Source organism: Topomyia yanbarensis, chromosome 2 (assembly GCF_030247195.1).
Source record: "Topomyia yanbarensis strain Yona2022 chromosome 2, ASM3024719v1, whole genome shotgun sequence".
Classification (NCBI taxonomy): Eukaryota; Metazoa; Arthropoda; class Insecta; order Diptera; family Culicidae; genus Topomyia; species Topomyia yanbarensis.
The window spans coordinates 122,479,097-122,491,544 of record NC_080671.1 but is presented as its reverse complement, the minus strand read 5'-3'; the positions used below and the strand labels follow the sequence as shown (position 1 = coordinate 122,491,544).

Here is a 12,448-nt window from a genome sequence, read left to right as displayed (position 1 = left end):
GCTTGGTAAGCAGCAGCACGGGTCATTGAATGGAGGCCATAGAGTGATCTAATCTGCGTGTTGAAGATAAAAGGCAAGTTCGTCAACTATAGCTTGAGCAATGTCTACGCGTCTACCAACGACAAACCCATTGTCTTGTAGAGTTTTTACTCACCCGTCAACCAAGATCGTAATTTCTCTGAAGTCATTGATATCAGGACCTTCCAAGAACCGAACGGCGACTTAGACAATTATCTGATGGTATGCATAATTCGCGCAAGACTGTCTAGTATAATCGGTTCCAGGCGTGGGAAAACCATGAAACTAAACATACAGCGACTATCGGCTGAGGTTGTTGGCATGGATTATACCCGAAACAAGTTCAGGAGGCAGCCTCTACAACAGCCACAAAAGTGTTGGGTGCCATAAGTGGAAACAAGCGGAACGGTTGATTCGATGCAGAGTGCCAAAGAGCGAAAAAAGAAAAAGAGAAAACGAGGCTAGAAGCCGAATGCTTGCAGCGACTACACGTCAGAGCAGGGAACGACATAGTGAGCTGAGGGCATCCTACAAAAAACTGAAAAAAACTCACTTTTCTTACGCCGACATAGGCGCATCGGTGAGTGCGACGAAATGGTACTCGCTGAGGCAGAGGGAAGCTTTGCGATGAATGACAAGCGAAAGTTTACACAAGAATGGTTTATGAAACCTTAACAAGAATAAAATTCAAATGCTTTCAAACATTAAATTTTGTCAACAAGAGCAAACCACTGTTTCAAATTTTTAGCGAAAGGTTTGGCGCACACGTGTTTGCACCAAATTTCGTTCATTGAATTGTGGACTTTGGTCTTTTTGAGGTTGAAGATATCTAGAGTACGTTTCATTTTTCGGATATACTTGATGCGCTTTTATTATTAAGGCAACTGACGACATGCTTCTGTAGGTATTTCTAAAGTGCGGGCGGATACAACTGAATCTGTGTTGATTGGATATTTTGATGGTGAGGAGAATGATTTTTGTTAGAGCAGTGACCAAGTGAACGAGTTCTATTTTCATCACATTTTTTTCTTTTGAACAAATTAGGATGAACTTGCATTTTGTGTCCAGTTTTGTCTTTCTCATATAAAGAAGGGCTATTCAATCACTGTAAAAATCGACATTTTTAACCGAGACCCGAAGGGCAAACCTTCCGACTGAGTTCGTCGAGATCGGAAAATGTCTGTATGTGTATGTATGTGTGTGCATGTGCGTTTGTGTATGTATGTGTGTCATTTAAACTCACAATTTTCTCAAAGATGGTTGAACCGATTTACACAAACTTAGTGTTAAATGAAAAGTATAATGCTCCCATAAGCTGCTATTGTATTATTGTATTTTTATCACTGATTGCCCATCAAATATTCTTTAAATATAATGTCCACTATCGACAATTCCGATAGTTCCGGATTCTGAGCGTATTCCACAATTAAATTCACATCAATTCTTAGGTGATGACTGAATCAATTTTCTCAAACCTATTCTCAAATGGATGATATAATATTCAGTTGGATGTAGCGTCGAACCCCCCCCCCCTCTAACCCTTACACAAAGTCGGTTTTCAGAGCAATTGCAATACCTTTCTATTGAGAAAGGCAAAAATACAACCTTAATTTTGGCTCTAGTGGCACATGAAAATTGCATGTACATACTTTGAAGTTTATGATTCGTATAAAATTACATGTGGTTTGTATTGAGTGTGTAAAATTATATTTTCTTTAATTAAAAATCGTGTTAATTTCAAACCACGTGTAAAGTTAAATATGTTATGTAACTCATTTGTTAAACTCAAGTAATGTAAATTACTGTTTTTATTAGAACTATGCAGCCGTGGAATAACGTGATGATGTTACAATCTATATATATTTTCCTTCCATCCCATGTGGTACCGGTAGTGCCAGTACAGAAATACCGGTACCAAATACAAATAGGTACCGGTATTTTCGGTACCATGCAAAACCTTTATAAATAATATATCTGAGCTATAGGTGAACCTTAACGAGAATAAAGAAATCTCTTGAAATCTATCCGGTCATTACGAGACGCCCATGATCAAACTATCGACCAGCAAAGTGACATTACAAGTTTAACGTAATAACACTGAAAGGATTATTTTCAATTATTTTGTCAAAAATAATACAATGATGTTGTATTAAATTTTAAAGCGTTTATAACGAGCAAAAAAACGATCAATAAATTTTTGGAAATTTTATGTTATCAAAATAAACAATGTTAAGATTAGTACTCCTTTGTCACGTCTGTGATGCAATTAAATTTTTATCTATAAAAGAACGAACACCGATTTAGTACCAATAACCTTTGTATTGGAAAGGCACATGAATCGTTTCGAATGACATAATTTGTGATTTGCTGACGGGCGGAAAAGGCAGTAACTGGCAATAAAAGCTGGTGCTTATAAAAAATTTCATTTGATTTTTTGTCAATTCAAAATCTACACATCGAAACACGATATCTCGAAAGTTTGCCCAGATAAGCTCAGAATTATAATAGCTTGCCTAAGCAAGCAAATGACATTACTGGGGACAAGTTTTTTATGAAGGACTACCGCACTTACATACCCGCCACAAAGTTGAGATCGACGGTGTGGTTTCCGAAGCAAGTTTTTCGTGTGTGGAGCTACTGAAGCACGGAATTGGCTGTTTCAAGGACCCCTTGCTGCAGTGGGCGAAGGTTTTTGAATGTCAATCACACAGGACGAGACGGCATTGTATGTTTCTACAAACTCGTATCGGGTGGCCGTAAGTGGGACTACTTTGCCTATTTATGTCTTGTTCAACGTTGTTCGTCTATCTGTTCAGTTGCCGCGTCATGCATTGCACAAAAAAATGGGAACAATATGCAATTAGGACCGGTATCGCAAGCACGCAGAATTATTAGGATGACTCTTGCATAAGCAATGCTGTCAAGTGTGCCTATTGTAGGGAGAGTCCACATCATTTATAATGCAGCGCTTGGATAATCTGAAGCATTCATGTAAAAGACGCTTTAAGTACTCTTTTGCAGAAATACTAATGTGCTACACCCTTTTTTCACAACAAATTATTATTCTCTATTGGCTCCGAAGGAGTTCGACTCTGACGATCTCCGTCTGGGGATATCTGTTATTGCTCCTAAAACCTGTAGGTAGAAGAGCTTGCTTGTGAAGGCTATTTTTTCTCTTGAGAGGCTGCCAAATATAGTAGCTTGAGGAAGCGCCGACACAAAGCCGAAGTAAATAGTTTCTGATCTTAGAAATTTGTGATCAAACGAAGATATTTCAGCGCTTTCCCGAACACTAAAGTGGCTCTGCGGAGCTCTTCCCGGCACCGAGTCCACTTCAATTCTCACTGTATGGTACGAAGTATCTTCTCATAGATAGCTTACTTTACGATCTTTGATACAGCTTTTTTTTTAATTTGAATTCTTTGCAGTTAAAATCTCCTAGCAAATATCGTCTTGGAGAAAATGTTCATATTTTTTATGGAATATGTTGAATAACGATTGAGATTATTTACAAAATTTGAAAAAAAATCCCAAGCGACTTATTCGATTCCGAAGACAATATACGGCACAAATTACAGGGGGGGGGGTCAAATTCTTGTGTAATCTACTTCATTGCGGTTATGGTTCTGACATTGCTGAACCATCTTTTTTATATTCATATTTATTTTCCGTCGGCTTCTATCCGCACTGCGTGGTAATTCCACAATCTAGAGATATCACCATAGCAACGCGAGGCTGGAAATGCTATCCTACTGGTGACAGCTTCCATTGACAACCTTAGCAAAGATCAGAGCTTAAAAAATGACATCGCTGCATGAACTTGAAAGAAAACAAAATTCAATTCATGCCCGCTGCGATGAATGAAATTTTTGATTCGTTTCCATCGTCATTCGTTCTCCCGACGCAGCGCTTTCAGGTACGGACATGTTCGGTTTCAGAAGCAAAGTGAATTTTATTTCTATACTAGCTCTGAGAGGGATTATTGATCAAAAGTGCACCAGATATAGATTACGCAGTTCACTTATGCTCGAAAATGTAGAAGATACTAACTTCTGCCTTCAAACTGTCGACATAATAACAAATGAATGCTTTGGTTGGTGAATGAATTTATATTGCCTCTGCACTCAAGCGTTCGATTCTGCATGAAATTTTAGTCAGTTGGAAAGTGAATGAATGAGGGAGGCGTTGAATCTGAATGTCGGTTTCGGTAAATGCAAGCAGAAATAGGTAACTGATTTTGAAATTTCGTAACACTGGCTAAGATTCTCGGGCGGTTTCCTATCGGATTTCAATTACTGAATATTATAAGGTACTAGCTAATACTCATCGCGCATTGCTGCGACTTTCAACGAAATAGGAAGAAAACACAATGTGTCCGAAGCGCCATCTGGCGGGCGGATAATCCCCAACCAATAGCAGACAAACACGCTACTTAACAAATGCCTACTATGTAAAAATTTTGACGACAACCAGTTGAGCCGTTTGGGAGTCAACAAATCATATACATACAAACATTGACTTTTTTATATATATAGATGCGTAGTTAGCTAATATCCCGTAATGTACGGGCGCGCGTAAAATTTACTCTATACAAGTCATTGATACCACCTGTTGCTCTTTACGGCCATGCTGTGTGGAAGCTAAAAGAAACAAGAATAGGAACAACTTGACAGCTCTAATACAATTCATTGAAACTACTTTTTTGGGTCTGTGGGTCTAAAATGGCGAATCAAATTTTTTCGAAGATTTATATTTGAAAAAAGCGTAAACTAGTTTACAACGTACATGTTCTTGTCTTTTTGGATTTTTTAATGTTATTTTGTTATATAAATAATTCATCTGTGCTCTAATCAATTTGTCGGAATCAGCCAGAATGCTGTCAGAAATAATGGGACAACTTCAAGCGCGCATTTGTTAAAAGCTAAGTAAAAACAAAATTAACCCTAGAACGTTGCACTGGGGTACAAATGTACCCCACAACATCTTTGGAGTTAACTTCACTAGCGAATGACGGATCTCAATAGTAGCATGTCCGTAATAACCTAGGTACTTGGAACTATTAAGAACCAGAGCTACAGGTCCAAAGCCCTGGTAAAGGAGCCGCGGTCATCACGTAAAGCAAAAAATGTCATAACCCCAAGTGCAAGGCGTGCCGAGGGATGAGTGATCGAGGGGGTGAAAAAGATGCTCGATCGTTAACGGAGCTGTGGGGTACCTGGGCAACCCCCACAGTAAGCATTCCTTACCACGTTACTGCGGAGCTCTGACGTGGCGGACCTTTCTTTCTCGCGCTACTCGTGGGATCAATGAGCGAAGTGAATAAAAATAAAAATAATCAAAAGGAGGTGCCGAACCCCTTTGCCAAAGGTGGTTTGATGAGGTCTCACCCCAGTGGGGAGGGTAGTGGAGCGACGGAGGCTGCATCCGACAGCACCAGTAATCCCCAGCAGTGGTAGGTAGCCCTACCAATGCGCTGGACGGGCCCCTAATCGCGATGCGTAAAGTTGTGAAGCAACTCGATAGTATCATCGAGTTTACAAATGCGAAACAAAACATTAGCAAGGATCTGAAGCAGAGCCTGCTGGTGCTCCGAAAATCTGTTCGAGCCGCAAGACAGGAACAGCAGGCTTACGCCAAGAGGGTAGAAGGTCGAGAGAAAGCCGACAGAAGAACCCAGACAGTGGCCTCCAAGAATGAGGGAAGAGAGAAGGCCGACATAGGTACCCAGACAGGGGCCTTCCCCTTCTATGTAGCAGCCAAGTCGCTCGAAGCGGCGACTGAGTTCCCCTCGAAGGTCTTGGGCAAGCGCAAGACGACGTCGAATGCGAAACGTCCTAGGAAGTCACCAGGCGAGGGTGAAAAAACAACACCAAACGGCGTGTAACCGTCACGGCAAAACGCTATTTGGTCGAGGTAAACCGGGGCGCAAATGACCCCACCGGGCAGAAAGAAGGCACCAGCAACCCGGCGCAACCAGGACAGGGGGCGAAAACCCCTGGAAGCTGGTCACAAGGAGGAAGCCGACACCGACACCGGACGCACCCTGGCCCGCAAAGAAGGCCAAGGATAGAGACGAGGCCTTGTGGTTAAAGACCGACAAGGACAAATATGCCGACATCCTAAAGTCAAAGCGGGCGGCTGAAAGCCTCTCGGCCCTCGAGCAAGACGTGCGCAGCGTTTGACGCACCAATACAGGCGAAATGCTTTTGGTGCTGAAGCGAGGCGCACAATCTAGTGCGGTATATAAGGCCTTGAGGTCCTGGGTGCAAGCGCCCAGGTGAGGTCGTTAGGGGCGGAAATGACTCTCCAGTGTAAGCAACTGGACGAGTTCGCGACCGCAGATGATGTCGTCGCTGCCGTCACAGAACAATGTGGCGCAGTAATTGACCGGGCCTCTGTGCGCTTGAGAGCGGGACCCTCCGGCACGCAAGTAGCCTACCTCAGGCTATTGAAAGCGGAAGCAAAAAAGATTACCGTGATAGAAAAACTGAAGATCGGCTGGTCAGTATGTCCAGTTAGCATACCTCAGCCACCTTCAGTGGATAGGTGTTATCGGTGCCTTGAATCTGGCCATAAATCGTACGAATGTAAGGGTACAGACAGGAGTAAACTGTGTCGTCGCTGCGGTGAGGAGGGGCATAAGGAACGGGGCTGCACTAAGGCGCATAAATGCCTTATCTGCACCGCTAAGAAGCAAGCCCGTAACCATGCTATGGGTGGACCTTCGTGTCCCTTCGGTGAGGCGAATAAGAAGAAGCCGTGAACGTCACACAGCTAAATCTTAACCATTGTGCAGCAGCCCAACAGCTGTTGTGGCAGTCGGTCTCGGAGTCGAGGACAGATGTCGCCCTCCTATCCGACCCGTACAACATCCCTGCCGGCAATCGCAATTGGGTGTCGGACGGGTCTGGGATAGTGGCAATCTGTTCAACGGGACGGTTCCCGGTTCAAGAAGTAATACACTCCTCCGCCGAGGGTGTTGCGATTGCCAAGATCAATGGTGTGTTCTATTGCAGCTGCTACGCTCCACCAATGTGGCCAATAGAACAGTTCAACCAGATGATCGACAGGTTCTCGTCAGACCTGGTGGGCCGGAAACCGGTAGTCATAGCGGAAGACTTTAACGCTTGAGCAGTAGAGTGGGGCAGCCGCTGTACAAATAGCAGGGGCCAAGCGCTACTGGTACTCGACGCTGTGTTAGCCAATAATGGCTCCGCTAGCACATTCTAAACAAATAAATATATCGCATAATATACCTATAAGCACAAGGTCGCAGCACTAAACATCATTTGTACACATTACTGTATAACAACAAATGAACCCGAAGGTACCCTTTAGATGATCAATGTAACTAGAAACATATTTATTCGCAGAAAATTAAGATTTGTAAATTGTAATTGTAAAATTAAAGTTTATCTATCCATCAAGAGCAGTATTGTGTCAAGTGACACTTTCATTGGCCGCTTGCGTTTCCAAAAAGTTAAATACTTATCCTGAAAATTAGAGCCATTTATTTTTCGTAGTATTGGTTTGTTTAGCACTCATTTATCCATATTTCCTGAACAAAAATTCCGAACAAAATAATATACAAGCTATAAGGATGACTGGAAGGAGACTGCGTTATAATCAACTGAATGGCTTTTGTGCTATCGACATAGCATAGCTTCAAACTATTTACGTGCAAATGAATGACGTGCAAATAAAAACGTTGAAATGTTTACCTTTCCCATTCACAAATCGCATTCTCCGTCTGTCGCTCCCTGTTTAAAGGGTTTGAAAGCACGTGTTGCCTTGTCTTACTTTACTATCCAATGTCGAATTCCAAAACAAATTGAACGTTCCAGGTTACTTATAACAAATCAAGGTCCATCAATAAAGTAGAAACACAAGATAATCTTAAACGACGCCGCCAAGAAAAGAACAACGAAAAAGAAAAGGTGAAAACAAAATAAATATGAAGACTTTAGAAAGTTGCATACTAATTAGCCATTTTTCAGATGATGGGAATTTCAAAAACAATTCATAACTTTCTGAAACAATAGTTCTTAAATTCGTACAATCCGGTTTATTCATTTTCTTTATTCAAAACCGATTTTAACTTCATTCTAAATCGTAAATGTTTTTCACTTTCTTCATTTCATGGATTTTATTCGTGTTGTTTATTTTATTCATTTTAAAAATTTGACTAATTTTTAGTATGTAATCTTTACATTTTAATTATTTTTTTCATTCAGCATTCTTTTTATTCATTTTGTTCATTTGGGTCCATTTAATCTATTTTATTCGTTATTCGTTATTTTATTTTATTCGTTTTATTCGTTTTGGATTCACTCTGATCAGTTTATTTTTTTCGCGCATTTTATTCATATCATTTATTTAACTTATTTTATTCATTGTTTTCCTTCTATGCATTCTAAGCAGTTTTTTTTTCCAATTTATGTTTCCAGTTTCTGCATTTTAATAATTTATCAGATTTATTCATTTCGTCCAAATTATTTATTTGACACAATTTATTTATTTTTCGATTAATTTATAACTTTTTAACATCATTTATTTTTTCATTTCAATCAATTCATTTTCTTCTTCTTTTAATTCATTTTATTAATTCTATTCGTTGTGTTTATTTGATCCGTTTGTTCTATTTATTCATTTTATTCAATTCTTTTATTAGCTTTATCATTTTCATTCATTTGATTTGATTTCATTTGATTCATTGTATTCACTGGATTCATTAAATTCATTCTATCCATTTGATTCGTTTGATTCATTTGTTTCAATTGGCTTATTTGATTCATTCGAATCATTTGATTCATTTGGCTTATTTGATTCATTTAATTCATTTGATTCAATTAAATAATTTTATTAATTTGATTAATGTGATTAATTTGATTCATTTTGTTCATTTCTTTAATTTTATTCATTTCATAATCAGTCATTCCACTTATTTATTTCATTCAATTTGTTAGTTTGAGTCAATTTAATTGAACAACTTCATTTTATGAACAACTTCATTTTCAAATGTTGTCTAATTTTTCATTTAATGAGCTAATTTAATTTGATTTATGTGTTTTATTAATATGATTTATATTATTCATTGTACTCATTTAATGAATTTGAAAACATTTTGTTTTTTTTTATTTTCTGCTTTATTTTTTTATTTTGTTCGTGTTTATTGATTTTCTATATTTTTTTTAGTTTGTTTGAGGTTTTATTCGTGCAGGGCTAGAAACTGCAAACTAATGGACGAGTTCTGCAAACTAATGAATGATCCAACAGCGGCATGTGTAAGAAATGTCTCATCTCACTGCTACGTGGATTAAGTTGTTTTTTTGTTCAAGCCTATTTATGTAACATTGATTCAATAAATTCCGTACTTTCACTTACACAGCTGTTTTTTCAATTAAAAAAATGATATATCATACATTTTTGTTGTTTGTATTTTTTCCTGCGAAAATTGCAATCAAACGCGTGGGGTACGTTTGTACACCAGTGCAACGTTCTAAGGTGGAAAATGTAAGTGTAACGTTCTAGGGCAAATGTATTTAGATCTTAGTAACTTTTTTACCCCGTGCTTACCAACTACCTTGCAAGAATTGACATACGCCACATTATGTCTCAAGGGTGAAAGGAGATAAAAAAGGCTCACATCAAAAGCGCACTCAAATACAAACATGAATTTCACATTCGGCACTATATGTGAGCACGAAGGAACCACGATGATGAAGTAAGTATAATTCATACGATACATCATCTTCAGTCTACGGATCAAAACGTTAACGTTCTTTCAAGATTAGTTGAATGCAAAATAATTTTCTCACATAAAACTTACATAGTATTACAAATAGTAAATGGCACCGAATGGTTTCAGAGTTCTGCGCTCAATTATTGGCGGTACAATAGAAAACGATAAGGCAGACCATGCTTCGTAAAACCCCTTGATTCAATTGGAAAGTACATCTCGAAGTAAGAATAAAAGTTTTACCCGAAAGAATCTCCACGAACGAACCTCCAGTGCAAAAAAACGTGTTAATAACAATTAATTCTTGCCAATAAAAATCCGAAAAAAATTGCATTCAAAACTAAAAGTCGGTTTCAAAGTACCTCGTAAAAACCGTTTGTCCGGTTCGCATGCTGCAAGTTTTTTCAACCGACAATTATATTATTGCCGGCTTTAACATTCTCTCATAATTAAAAGGTGTTTACGAAGCATAATCTGCCCCTCCGACTTTAATTTTCCATATTAGTTTAATATTGCATCATTCTACGTAGCGTCAAAAATATACTCTGCTGCTCTCCAGACAGACGCGGAGGAGATAATTGTCGAATAAAAAACATAAAAGCCAGGAACAATGCTACAGTGTGGCTCTTAGCGTCCTTCATCCGTTTTTCAACATAAAATCAGCGAGCGAGAAGTTTCATCATTGATAACGTCAAACATTGCACCGCTTCGCATCCGCTGAAGACCTCTAACTATGTATATGCTACAGTAATACAGAGCACAGCAACGCTGGAAAATGCATTGGACGAAAACCACCCACTCGAGCCGCCCTTTCTTGAAGCGTGGAGAGTGGGAAAATCATAGCCTTTGAGCGTATTTTTAGACACCCGCACTACCATCGGGACTCTCGCAGACACTTTGCTGATGTTTAGGAAGATGATGACTATAGTCTCGACGGAGAGGAAAACACTTTGCCGTAGTGGAAAATCCTCAAATATTGACAAGTGAAATATTTTGTTTGGAACCGCTGTATACTAACCTGTGTTATAGGATGATCGAAATGTACTTTGCACTAAATTACATAATCCACTTGTTACAAAACGATGCACTGATTTCCCGAACTACACCGATTTGGCACTTTTTGACAGTAGCATATGGACTATCTACAACGCACTTCTAGATTAAATTGTTTATAGAAAAGCAGCAGCGGCAATACGTAGAAAATGTACCAGATAATCAAATAGTCTTGCGAATTAATAACACCGCGAAATAAAACTGTCACCGGATCGGATGTGAAGTGATTACCACTAAAAATATTGCATCCACTGAAATGGTCGTCGTTCAGTTCAGTTCGAGTGCTATGATGAAACTGAGAGAAAATTTTCCCTACGGCAGTTAAACCCAGTTTGCATTTAAACGAAACTATGAGCGCTTGAATCCTCCTGCCTCCCGGACCAAAATACACACCACACCCTTGCCGACACGGCGAACAACGTGGACGACGGCGGCAGTCGCAAGCCGCAACCCCAGCAGCGAATCGTGGAGGGTTGAGATTCGAGCGTGAGAGAAATGTAGCGCACGCCAGACCACGTGCAGGACACGAGAAAACTCATCAACGTTTTTGGCGAGAGGTCGACACGACGTTCAACAGCGTCCTCACCAGCGGCTGGGAATAGTGAGTTTTGATAGGGGTCGCCTTACCGCGCATCGAACGGTAATTCATCGCAAGTGAGAAAGTTTTGCCGCGTGGTAGCAGACTTCACGGCGTTTGAAGAGCTTTTACTCGCAACAGACGGTGTAGCGGTGAGCCTGCGCAGTTTGCGTGCGATATTTATGTTTTAGATTAGTGTTCATATTTTGAATTTAAATTTATTATGATTCACTGATCATAATATATTAATAATTTGAATTTACCTGACAATAAAGCATATCTAGCCAAACATGTCAAATGGTCCTAAGTGCAAATGGCAGTTTTTCTTTGTTTACTCTCTCTTTCGCTAATAACTCGGCAGTTTATACGTTCGTTACTTAACTCCTAGTACAATAAGCAAGGGGTTTCCAACAGCATTGATTACATGACACTATTGGAAAAAATTACCTAGATTACTTCATAGTTATAAAGATTATTCCTTCGAAAACTTGAGTAGTAATTGATTACTCGATTACTGCAAAATTCCTCGATTACACGGGATTATTCGGAATCAGGGTGAGTTCCTGTTGGAATTACTAGATGATTATTAGATTATTTCAAACGGAAGCTACGCATGTGAGGAAATTTATCGCAATTTTTCATTCATACAATCTAGTTCTGTTAGATTATTTTCACTATAAGAACCATAAAGCAACTGACAAGAAACGATTGATGATTCGGCTGAATGGGAATCTGTTGTTTGATTCTTTTCAGATCATTTCTTATACACAATCTTCAACAATTTTTCATAAAATTAAAAAAAAATAAAAGCAGACAAATATTTGTTTTCCTTAGTTGCAAGGTTTTGTGGTACCCTTGAAGCCTTCTTTAACACTTAGATTGCATTTGTGCTATAAAACTAGAAATGCTACTTGGGTTGCGTTGCTTGCAACAGAAATTTGAATGACCTATGCTCGCACAGAGAGAATGAAAACAGTATTTTTGGGCATAAAACAGCATTAGGATTCAGTACAGGTAACTGACATTTAAACTAGAACAAAATTTGTCAAAAAAAAATTGTG

At 39.1% G+C, this 12,448-nt stretch overlaps 1 protein-coding gene across 1 annotated transcript in view; it reads right to left on the bottom strand.

Annotated features, from left to right (window-relative positions):
- LOC131680106 (proton-coupled amino acid transporter-like protein CG1139) overlaps positions 1-11,129 on the bottom strand; it is a 40,388-nt gene extending 29,259 nt beyond the window's left edge. Inside the window, exon 1 of the mRNA XM_058960827.1 lies at positions 10,776-11,129. The gene's annotated coding sequence lies outside the window, so the exon portion shown is untranslated. The remainder of the gene's footprint in view (positions 1-10,775) is intronic.
- Between the last annotated feature and the right edge of the window lie 1,319 nt (positions 11,130-12,448).